At 37.7% G+C, this 13,010-nt stretch overlaps 1 pseudogene; it reads right to left on the reverse strand.

The window, feature by feature from the left end:
- Positions 1–1,576: 1,576 nt before the first annotated feature.
- On the reverse strand, positions 1,577–8,713 carry LOC124227838 (polyadenylate-binding protein 4-like; annotated as a pseudogene).
- Between the last annotated feature and the right edge of the window lie 4,297 nt (positions 8,714–13,010).

Here is a 13,010-nt window from a genome sequence, read left to right on the forward strand (position 1 = left end):
ACTATTTTCAGCATCCCACACACTTTGACAGGTTGTTTTCCCATTTTCATTAAGCTGAAAATACAGTTTTTCCAGATATTTGCTATTTTTCACATATCTTTCCATTATTGATTTCTAATTTAATTCTATTTTATAGAATTTGGAGAAAATACTCAGTATGACTTGGTTCCTTTTTAAATTTATTGAGACTTCTTTTATGGTTCAGAATATGGTTTACATACATAGATGTTTTCAATGTATTGTAAAAAGATGTTTTGTTTACTTTTTTGTTTACTACTTATCGACTCTTTGTTCCACTTTTTATTTTTCCTTTTCTGCCTTCTTTCAGACTAATTATTTTTTTAAGATTCCATTTCATTTCTTCCCTGGGTTTATTAGTCATAACGTGTTATTTTAATGTGCTTTAAAATGTCTTTAGCTTATCACCGTCTATCTTCAAGTGATATCATAGTACTTTACATTAAAATAATACTCTTCTATTTCTCCATTCCTATACTTTGGGTTGTTGTTGTCATACAGTTTATTTTAAATATGTTAAAACCTCAGTATTTATCTTTTAAAAATAGTCAAATAAGAAGCAATTGTATACTGACCCAGATAATTGCCTTTCCTGGTGTTCCTTCTTCACACATGTAATGTGATATTTCCACCTGATATCATCTTCCTCTGCCTGAAGAATTTCCTTCACCATGTCTGTATAGTGAAGAACTGTTGTAGATGAATTCTTTCCACTTTTGTATGTCTGAAAAAGTCTTTATTTCACTGTTATTCTTGAAACATATTTTCTCTGGGAAACTCTAAATTGAAAGTTTCCCTGCTTTTCATCAATTTTAAAGCTGTTCCAAAGTCTTCTAACTTGCAATTTTTTAGATGAGAAATCTGCTGTCATCCTTATTTGTGCACTGTCATCTTTATCTTTGTTCTACTGTATGTAATTTATCTTTGTTCATTGGATCTTGATAAAAATTTGTTTATTATTGGTTTTGAACAATTTAATTATGATTTGAGATAGTTTTCTTCATATATATATGGCTGCATTGAGCTTCTTGGACCTGTGAAGTTTATAGTTTTAATAAAATTAGAAAATTTCAGGCTATTATATCTTAAAATATGTTTTTCCATCTCTCAGTCTCTCACTATATATATATTAGATTGGTTGAAATTGTCTCATGTTAATGATGCTGTGTTAATTTTGTTTATTTTTTCTATGTGTTAATTTGATAATTGTTACTGTTTGTCTGTAAATTCATTAATTTCACCTTCCGCATGAATAATCTGCTGTTAATCCATCCAGAAACATTGTAATTTTACCTTTGGAAGCTTGATTTGGGTCTCTTTATAACTTCCGTGTCTTTACTTAAAATTTTGAACATATGCAATAGTTATAATAACTAATTTAATGTCCCTGTCTAGTAATTCTAACATCCTGTCAATTGTGGATGAATTGTGACTTGAGGTCTCCTACCTTACTACCAGCCTGGATTAAGCCTCATCTGTGCTAACCAGTAGATGTGTAATATGAAAGTCTTCTCTGAGCCTGTGAAACTCCTGGCGCAAAGTAGCCACCAACTTCAGGCTAGAACTGAGTTAAGATGGGATTGGCAGGGAATGCTCTTATTCCAGCCACCTGCTGCATACACTGATTGCTTAGGTGAACCTTCTTCTCTTCCTTCCTCTAGGCTAGCACAATACACAGTGGCTTGGAGCCCACCATGTATCTATTTATCTCAGCAAGTGCTTTGGTTACCTGTTCAGGAGATGAGAAATAGATGAAGCCAAACCCTTTGCTTCTCCCATCCTCCTGCATTACCTTTGGTCATTGATCCAAAAGGGGAAAACTCTTTCCATAATTTCTCATCATCAGTGGTGTCATTGAAGTGCTTAATGTAGAGATTCATGCTGATATCCACAATTCTCCCTTGTTTCAGCTCTTCAAATTTCCGTTTTAGCGCAGCCTGATGTTCCACTTTCTTCTGTGCCTGACACACAAAAGTGGTTTTCCCACTGATTTCCTTTCCATTCATCCCTTCCAGAGCTTATTGGCATCCTGCTGTGTTTTGTAACTCAGAAAGACAAAGCCTTTGGATTTCCCACTGGGATCTCTGATCACTTTGACACTTAGGCTCTTACAAAACTGGTTGAACAGCTCTTTCAGACTCTCACCATCTAGCTCTTCCCCAAAGTTTTTGATATATTGCCATATTCCTTGACTTTGGCTCCAAGCTTGGCTTCCTGCTCTTTTCTCCTTTGGAGACTGGAATCTGCTCACAAACATTTTGCAGTCATTGAGGAGCATGCCATTTATCTTCCTGATGCCTTGACAGCAGCCTCTTAGGTCTCAAAGAAGACGAAGGAATAACCCGTAGAGCTGTTCTCATCATACAGCATCTTGCAGGGCAGAATGTTGCCAAAAGCAGAAAAAGTATCATAAGTACTTTATTATCTATAGATTTGTCCAGGTTCTTTTTTTTTTAATTGAGCTAATGATAGGTTACAATATTGTGAAATTTCAGATGTACATTATTGTCTGTCAGTCGTGTTGTAGGTGCACTCCTTCACCTTTGTGCCCACCCCACACCCCACCTTTCCCCTGGTAGCCACTAATCTGTTCTCTTTGTCCACATGTTTAAATTCCTCATATGAGTGGAGTCATACAGAGATTGTCCTTCTCTATCTGGCTTATTTCACTTAACACAATTCCCTCAAGATCCATCCATGGTGTTGCAAATGGGATGAGTTTGTTCTGTTTTATGGTTCATAGTATTTCATTGTATATATATATATACAACATCTTCTTTATCCAATCATCAGTTGATGGGAACTTAGGTTGCTTCCACCTCTTGGCTATTGTAAATAATGCTGCAATGAACATAGGGGTGCCCATGAACTTTTAGAATTGCTGACTTCAAGCTCTTTGGATAGATATCCAGTAGTGGGATAGCTGCGTTGTATGGTAGTTCTATTTTTAATTTTCTGAGGAATCTCCATACTTCTTTCCATAATGGCTGCACCAGTTTGCATTCCCAACAGCAGTGTATGAGTGTTCCTTTTTCTCCACAACCTCTCCAACATTTGTTACTATTTGTTTTAGTTATTTTTGTCACTCTAATGGGTATAAGGTGATATCTTAGTGTAGTTTTCATTTGCATTTCCCTGATGATCAGCAATGATGAACATCTTTTCATGTGCCTATTGCCCATCTGTATATCTTCTTTGGAGAAATGTCTGTTCATGTTTCCTGCCCATTTTTTTATCGGGTTGTTTGATTTTTTGTTGTTGAGTTCTGTGAGTTCTTTATATATTATGGATATTAAGCCTTTGTCGGATGCATGACTTGCAAATAATTTTTCCCAGTTAGTGGGCTGTTTTTTTGTTTCAATCCTGTTTTCCTTTGCCTTGAAGAAGCTCTTTAGTCTGATGAAGTCCCATTTGTTTATTCTTTCTATTGTTTCCCTTCTCTGAGAAGACATGGTGTCTGAAAATATCCTTTTAATACAGATGTCAAAGAGTGTACTGCCTACATTTTCTTCTAGAAGCCTTGTGGTTTCAGGTCTCACTTTAGGTCTTTGATCCATTTTGAGTTTATTTTGATGAATGGTGAAAAAGACTGGTCAATTTTCATGTTTTTACATGTGGCTTTCCTGTTTTCCCAGCACCATTTGTTGAAAGGACTTTCTTTTCTCCATTGTATACCCTCAGCTGCTTTGTTGAAGACTAGCTGTTCATAGATGTGTGGTTTTATTCCCAGACTTTCAACTCCGTTCCATTGATCTGTGCACCTGTTTTTGTACCAGTACCATACAGTTTTGATTTCTGTAGCTTTGTAGTGTATTTTGAAGTCAGGGATTGTGATGCCTCCCGTTTTGTTCTTTTTTCTCAGGATTGCTTTAGCAATTCGGGGTCTTTTGTTGCCCCATATGAATTTTAGGCTTCTTTGTTCTATTTCTGTAAAGAATGTCATTGGGATTCTGATTGGGATTGTGTTGAACCTGTAGATTGCTTTAGGTAACATGGACATTTTAACTATGTTTATTCTTCCAATCCATGTACATGGAATGTCTTTCCATCTCTTTATGTCATCATCCATTTCTTTCAGAAAAGCCTTGTAATTTTCATTATATAAGTCTTTCACTTCCTTAGTTAAATTCAACCCAAGGTATTTTATTCTTTTTGTTGCGATTGTGAATGGTATTGTGTTCTTGAGTTCTTTTTCTGTTAGTTCATTATTAGAGTATAGAAATCCTATGGATTTATCTAAATTGATTTTATACCCTGCAACTGCTGTAGTTGTTCATTACTTCTAAAAGTTTTCCAATGGATTCTTTGGAGTTTTCTCTATATAAGATCATGTCATCTGCAAACAGCTAGAGTTTCACTTATTCCCTCCCTATTTGGATTCCTTTTGTTCCTTTATCTTGCTTGATTGCTCTGGCCAGGACCTCCAGTACTATGTTAAATAAGAGTGGTGATAGAGACCATCTTTGTCTTGTTCCTGTTTTCCATGGGATGGTGCTCAGTTTTTGCCCATTGAGTATGATGTTGGCTGTGGGTTTGTCATGCATGGCTTTTATTATGATGAGGTAGCTCCCTTCTATGCCCATTTTGTTCAGAGTTTTTATCATAAATGACTGTTGGATCTTGTCAAATGCTTTCTCTGCATCTATTGAGATAATCATGTGGTTTTTATTGCTCAGTTTGTTGATGTGGTATATCACGTTGATTGATTTGCAAATGTTGAACCATCCCTGTGTCCCTGGTATGAATCCTACTTGATCATGATGAATGATCCTTTTCATGAATTGCTGAATTTGGGTTGCCAAAATTTTGTCGAGAATTTTTGGATCTACCTTCATCAGCAATATTGGCCTGTAGTTCTCATTTTCAGTGCTGTCCTTGTCAGGCTTTGATATCAGCGTGCTTTTGGTCTCGTAGAATGTGTTAGGAAGTGTTCCATCCTCCATAATTTTTTGGAACAGCTTGAAAAAGATAGGTATTAAATCCTCTCTGAAAGTTTGATAGAATTCCCCAGGAAAGCCATCTGGTCCTGGGGTTTTATTCTTTGGGATGCTTTTGATTGCTGTTTCAATCTCTTTGCTTGTGATTTGTCTATTGAAATTGTCTGCTTCTTCTTGGCTAAGCTTTGGGAGATTGTAGGAGTCCAAGAATTTATCCATTTCCTCTAGATTATCCATTTTGCTGGTACATAGTTTTTCATAATATTCTCTTATAATCCATTGTATTTCTGCAGAGTCTGTTGTTATTTCTCCTCTTTCATTTCTGATTTTGTTTATTTGAGCTTTCTCCCTTTTTTTCTTTGTTAGTCTGGCTAGGGGTTTGTCAATTTTATTTGTCTTCTCAAAGAATGAGCTCTTTGTTTCATTGATCCTTTCTACTGCCTTTCTCGTTTCAATAGTATTTATTTCTGCTGTGATTTTTATTATTTCTCTCCTTCTCCTGACTTTGGGCTTTATTTGTTCCTTTTTCTCTAGTTCAGTTAGGTGTAGTTTAAGATTGCTTATTTGGGATTTTTCTTGTTTGTTAAGATGTGCCTGTATTGCAATGAATTTTACTCTTACTACAGCTTTTGCTGTATCCCATATGAGTTGGTATAGCATGTTGTCATTTCATTTGTCTCCAGGTAGTTTTTGATTTCTTCTTTAATTTCTTCAATGATCCATTTCTTATTCAATAGCATATTGTTTAGTCTCCACATCCTTTTGCATTTCTCGGCCTTTTTCTTGTAATTAATTTCTAGCTTTATAGCATTATGATTGGAAAAGATGCTTGTTATTATTTCAATTTTTTTAAAATTTGTAGAGGCTTGCCGTGTTTCCCAACATATGGTCTATCCTTGAGAATCTTCCATGCGTGCTTGAGAAGAATGTGTATTCTGCTGTTTTTGGATGAAGTGTTCTATATATGTCTATTAAGTCCAACTGTTTGAACTTTTCATTTAGCTCCACTGTTTCTTGGTTGATTTTCTGTCTGGATGATCTGTCCATTGATGTGAGTGGGGTGTTGAGGTTCCCTACTATTATTGTGTTTATTTTGATATCGTCTTTTAGGTTTGTTAATAGTTGCTTTATGAACTTTGGTGCTCCTGTGTTAGGTGCATAGATATTTATAAGCATTATTTCTTCTTGAGGAAGTGTCCCTTGATCGTTGTATATTGGCCCTCTATGTCTCTCTTCATCTGCCTTATATTGAAGTCTGTTTTGTCTGATATAAGTATTGTGACACCTACTTTCTTTTGTTTGCTATTAGCTTGGAGTATTGCCTTCCACCGCTTCACTCTGATCCTGTGTTTGTCCTTGGAGCTGAGTTGTGTTTCCTGGAGGCAACAAATTGTTGGATCTTGTTCTTTAATCCATTTTTCCACTCTGTGTCTTTTTATTAGAGAGTCCAATCCATTTACATTGAGTGAGAGTATTGGTGCTTGAGGGCTTAATGCTATCATTCTGTTGCTCGTTCCCCAGTTTTCCTGTGTTTCCTTTGTTTCTTGTCCTGTGTTTTAGCCTACCCATTGACTTCTGCAGTTTCTTATGCTGGATTTCTTAGATTTTTCCTTATTTATGTTTTGTGTCTCTGTTCTGTTTTTTTAATTTAGTGGCTAACCTGAAATCTGTATTCAAAATCTTGTGTATAACATAGTCCATTTTCTGGTGGTCTCTTATTTACTTAGCCTAGACTGTTTCAGTCCCTTTCCTCCTTCCCTCCTAAATTATTATTTTCATCTCTTATTCCAACTTGTGTTGTGAGTTTGTGGTTAGAATGATAAGATTGTCTTTGCTTTGGTGATTTACTTCCCTTTATCCTAATGCTATAGTTGAATATTTGCTATCCTATTCTGATTCTATCTATTTGTCTCCCTACTCTCTGTTTTGTGACCCTTTTCTCCCTTTTTTCTTTTTTCAAGTATGAGAGCCTTCTTGAGGATTTCTTGTAGTGGAGGTCTTGTGGCTATGAAGTCCCTTAGCTTTTGTTTGTCTGCAAAAGATTTAATTTCTCCCTCATATCTGAAGGATATTTTTGCTGGATAGAGTTACTTGACTGATGATTTTTATCCTTTAAAGTTTTGAATATGTCATTCCAATCTCTCCTTGCTTGTAAGGTTTCTGTAGAGAACTCCAGTGAGAGTCTGATAGGGGTTCCTTTATAGGTTATTTTCTTCTGCCTTGCTGCCCTGAATATTCTTTCTTTGTCATTCATTTTTGCCATTTTTACTACTATATTCCTTGCAGTAGGTCTTTTTACATTGACAAATCTAGGAGATCTGAAAACTTCCTCCACACACATTTCTCTCTCAATCCCTAGATTTGGGAAGTTCTCTTCTATTATTTCATTGAGCACAGTTTCTGGTCCGTTTTCCTTTTCCACGTCCTCAGGATTTCCAATTATTCTTAAGGTTCATTTTCTCATTGAGTCAGCTATTTCTCAGAGATTTCCTTCAGTTTTTTAAATTCTTAGTTCTCTTTCTTCCTCTGTCTGGAGCCATTCAGCCTGTCTATCTTTGATTATGCTAATTTGCTCCTCTATGGTGTCTACACGGGCATTCAGGGAATCATATTCTGTTTTATCTGATCCATTGCATTTTTCACCTCTAGTATTTCTGATTGATTCTTCTTTATAGTTTCAATCTTTTTTGTGAAGTAACTCTGGAACTCGTTGACTCATTTCTCTATATTTCCCTTTACCTCATTGAGTATTTTTATGATAGCTATTTTGAACTCATTTTCACTTAGTTTACCTATATTCAAATCCTCAGGACATACTTCTGTGTTTTTATTGTTTTCCTTGTGGACTGGAGCTTTTATAAATTGCTTGATGGTAGAGGAGCATTTTTTGCACATGATGCTATTATTTGGTTGCAGTTACAGCCTGTTGCCACTAGATTGGGGTTGAGAGCCGTGCGTTCTGAGCCTGCCACCTTCAGCTGCAATGGCAGCGCTCAGCGCAGGTTGGGGGAGGGGGAGCACTTTCTCTTGTGTGCCAACCTGGATTCAGATCAGCTCTCACTCTCTGGTCTCCCAGGGCCCTGGCTTGCTGGGGTTCCCCCACAGGAAAGCTTTCCCCCATTAGAGGGTTTCCACTGCACGGGTGGTGGGAGTCCTGGACAATCCCCAGATGAGCGGCCCCTTCCCTGCTCCTTCCCTCACCTGCAGCAGTGATCCCAGTCTCTAGGGGAGGGAGTGAAGTTCTCTCTTACCCTGTTCCAGCTCCTCCAAGGGCAGCTCCATCCTCTCTGCCCTCTGTCATTTGGCTGCTGTGAGTCTCTGATGATTCCTGTTATTAGAATTTTTTTTTTTTTGCTTGGAAAGTAGTTGCTCTTTTTGGTTGTAATTTGGAGGGGAGAGAGTCTTGGGTGAGCTCACGCTGCCATGTTGCTGACATCACTCCTGTCCAGGTTCTTGGTGAAGACATTTCCCACACCCAAATTTCTCAGAGGATCCTTCTGAGATTACATGACACAGAGTGGCTTTCCCTTAATCATATCAAAGTTTATGGTGTCTAAGTCTTGCTCCACATCAGCAGGCTGAGGGAAATTGACATAGCCATAACTCAGGGAGTGCAGGTAGTCATATCATGGCACACCTGGATGCACAGCACAAGCCCCACAGCACTGAACTTTTCATACTGCACGCCCAGTGATTTCTGAGGGCAGGCCATCCATGTTCAGGGAGGTGATAGGGTAGCTGCTGGCTGCAGCATTCATTCATGTCCCCAGGCCCTACCACCTAGAGACTTGCCAGGAGGACGTCTTGTAGGAATCATACAGGTCAAAAGGGGTGCTCTTCTCAGAGCCAGCCTGGTGGCCTACCACTTAAGTTCCCACACTCTGCTACAGTTGGATCCCCAGTGTGGACCTATGCAGTGCTTATTAAGCCATGCTGCGGTAGGCGTCCCAAATATAAAACAGAGGAAAATGGCCACACACCTTAGCTCATGGCTAATCTTCCTCAGAAAAGAAGAAAAGGATGGGGGCTCTTCTCAGAGCTGAGGCTCACACCTTGGCCCACAGGTGGCAAAGAGTGAAGATAGAGGATTCGTCACAGGCTCAAAGAGATAGAGGACCAGAAACAGGAGTTCAGGACAGCTTGTGGGAGACAGCGACACAGCAGACAAAAGGCTCTTAAAAGCAATGTGGCCCTTCCTGTGAGTTTGTAATTTTCAGTTGTCCTGGTTTGCAGCTCAAAAAAAAAAAATTACAGTTGAGAATCCCCTCCAAATGCTAAAATTTATTCTAGAGGCTGCCAAATGATGCCCACGGCAGCATCCAGGAAATGCATTTCTCTACAAATATAGGCATCTGGCATCTGGCGGTTTAAGACTACAGCAGCCAGGGGAAGGAAGAGGGAAACAAAATATTTCCTATTGTAGACTATGCAAGCCCCGGGAAGGCTGAGCATGCAGCTACCCACCACGCTGGGGCCAGCACAGGGCATTTCAGACACATGGTGCGCCCCAGCACACTGGGGGAAGGGTCTCTCTCTCTTTCTCTTTCTCTTGGGATTATTTTTCCCGATTTTAAAGTGTTTTCATTTTTTCTCTCTCTCTTTTTCTTCTTCAGGCTGCTGTGCCCAAAGTAACAGGGGATGCCATGACCTGGGGTGGAGAGATTATTTGATCTTTTTTATATCTGGATTTTAAGATCTTTTAGGTGAGACCGTAACTATGTTTGACCTCAAATCTAACCTTTTCCTACAACTAAAGAAAGATCCTTCTGTGCGCTCTACCCAAGGCCCCAGAAATCATGAGGTTTTGCATCTGCCTGGTGGAAAGAGTGTTGCCCCTGGCTCTATGAGCACTTAGTGCTGTTCTCTCCAATCCTTTCATGAGATTCTGTAGCATTCTGAACTTCCCTCACACACATGCAATGATCAGTGCTTTGCTCAGTAGCAAGGCTGGCTCTCTGCAGGTTTCTCAAGTTCTTGCTCTGTGCATCTTTCTCCTCTTTAATAATAGGTCCTCTAGTTAATGCTGTTTAATTTACTCACAATCTAAGCTCCATTTCCTCAATTCAGGAAGTTTTTTCAGGTTTACATTCTTGATCCTTTCCTGTATCCTGATGTGGAATCTTGCATGAGGCAGTATGCTTGGACCACAGCAACACTCATTTCATCTGTTTTCCATTTCTGAGGGTTCATCATCCTTCATAGTCTGATGTTCAGTGCCTTGAAATGTTTCATGGCTTTATCTTTTCTTTTCTTTTTTTTTTTTTTTTGGTTGTTTTAAAGTTTGGGGTAAATCCAGCTCTTGTGCATTTCATTTTCTGGCTTTCATGAATTGGTATAAATAGCCAGCTCTAATTCCTTCTGCTTTTTTGATATTTATGTCACTTTTGGGTTTGCTTTTACTGGCTGCTTTACTTCTTCTGTTCTCTTAATACATTAGTCATTGTGTATAATAATAATGCTACACGTCAAAATCAACCGGGTGACAGGATGATCATTGTGATCAAATTGACCTGGGACAGGTTTAGGTCAAGTTGGGGAGTGTGAGACCTATCCTGTGTTAATTACAGCCTTGTCCTCCATGCTGGAAGTTTTCACTTACCCACTGAAGGAATATGGGCTGTCTCTCTCTACCTTTTCATTCAAGACACCCATTTCTTGCACTACCCATTACTTGGTGCAAGTCTTTTTGAGTAATTTGACAAGTGACAAACAGCTGAATGCTTGGGACTTAACAAAAATCCCAGTCTGTTACAATAGCTTATATGGCCCTTGAAGTCTCAATTAGTTTTTCCTCCGTGAAGAACACCTATTCAAAAGACCTAACAAAATATTGGCAGTACATGCTGCATTTCTTATGGGTATGGGGTGCTTTCCTCCTCCTGGTTCCTTGCGAGCTGTTTGGGGGCTCTACTATTACTGGATGACAAAGACTCCTTTCAGTACCTTATAGTCTGGATAAATGCCTCTCTTGCTGTCTGTTCTGTACAGTAGAGGTAAGAAATGCAGTGAAAAAAATGTATTTCCCCAGTTAGTCATCCTCAGGCTGCCCCAGGCCCCCTCACTTAACCTGTATCCACTGATTTTGAGATTGCCGTCTCCTATAGTTTATCCTGGAACTACTAGCTCTGCAGCATTTCTTTGATTATGTGAGCTTTAGGATGTGATTTTTCTCAGACAATGCAATATTGTCTTGTTAAACAAAATTATTTTAAAAAGTTTCTCTTGGTAGTTCTTTCTCTTCTTACTCAGTACTATTATTATTAAAAATTTGTTTCCTTCAAATACATTTTTAAGGATTTGAGGTGTAAGGGAAGATGTGTACCTGTGTTCTGTGTGTCATGTTAACCTGATGTCTGAGAATGTATTAAAATATATTAAATACAGATTACTTGTATTTCTGTGTATATGTGTGTATTAGTGTTCACATATATTGTATGTACATAGGTCCATGTATAATTATTTATAAGAATATAAACCACATCTATTATTATATCTATGGTCTACAAGCTAGACAGATTCTCACTATGGCATACTGTTACATAGGTAAATGTTAAACACAAGTGCACATATGTCAAGAAAAAAATCCACTTAAGTTATACTTATAGTGTTCATATGATCACTTAAAGGAGAAAAAAGTTACTGAATTAAATACTTGCCACTGAAACCAAAAGTAAAATCAGTTTATTTGTATTCTGAATGATATTTTGACTAGGTTAGCAAATGTTTTTATACTGTGCACATACAACAAAGACAGTTTTTTTATTTCAAAAAATCTAAACTAGAAATCCATTAGAATGCTCTTTATTATTTCTCATTTTGCTTTACTTATTGATATTGTATAAGTAACAAACATATTTAATCAAATGTTATAAAGAAATTTCTTAAATCACTTAGACTTCCCCAATCCACTTGAAGTTGTCTAAATTTAAATATATTGCTTTCATATGGTTTTTAAATACCTCTTTATACATAGTTTTTTTCATATTACTTACATGTTATTATACCATTTCATTATCATTTGAGGCCTATTATATAGTCAGCATTTGTAATGATATCATAGTATTCTACTGAATATGTGTACCACCATTTATGTATTGGACACATCTCGTATTTTGTAATTACAAAAAAATGAAGTGACTCTGTTATACTTTTGAGTCATTTGTTCTCACATATTTACTAAGTTTTTATTCTTCGTCGAGCTCTGTGATAAGCACTGGGTAAGGTGGTGGAAGGATAGAAGCCATCAGTACCCTCGTGAAATTTACACTTTACAGGAGAGATAGAAAATCAAAAATAGTGAAAAAAATAAGTTATAAGTGTTGAAGAATGAGTGTTAGGAGAACAGAAAGAAGGTGGAGAGAAAAAGAGAATGGTGATATTTCGGGCAGCTAAAAAAAGCAACTATTATTTATCACTATCAAGCCATGAAAAGACGAGGAACATTAAATGCATATCACTAAGTGAAAGACACAATCTGAGAAGGTTGCACCCTGCATGACTCTTACTATATGACATTCTGGAAAAGGCAAAAGTATGGAGACAGTAAAAAAATCAGAGGTTGCAGGGGGATGTGGCAGCAGAGAGAGATCAATAAACAGCACACAGAGGCTTTTTAGAATAGTGAAACTAGTGAAAGTACTCCATGTGATATTATAGTGATGGATGCATGTCATTATATATGTGTCCAAACCAAGAAAATGGACAATGCCGAGAGCGAATTGTAATGAACTTTGAGTGTGGACTTTAGGGATTATGATATGTCAATGTAGGTTCATCATCGGCAAAAAAAATAAAATGTACCATTATGGTGAGTGATGTTCATAATGGGGGAGGCTACGGATGTGTGAGAGCAAGGTGTATGTGGGAAATCTCGATGCCTTCTTCTCAATTTGATTGTAAACCTAATCAGCTTGAAAAAAAATTAAGTATTTTTAAGAAAGAGCTATGAAATGAGAACTAGAGGTGGGATGGAGCTTACAGTAAACTGAAAATAAATGCAGTACAGTTATGAGTGTAAGGGGCAGGGGGCTAAGTGACAGCTGTGGATGGACAGAT

Source organism: Equus quagga, chromosome 16, assembly GCF_021613505.1.
Source record: "Equus quagga isolate Etosha38 chromosome 16, UCLA_HA_Equagga_1.0, whole genome shotgun sequence".
NCBI classification, from domain to species: Eukaryota; Metazoa; Chordata; class Mammalia; order Perissodactyla; family Equidae; genus Equus; species Equus quagga.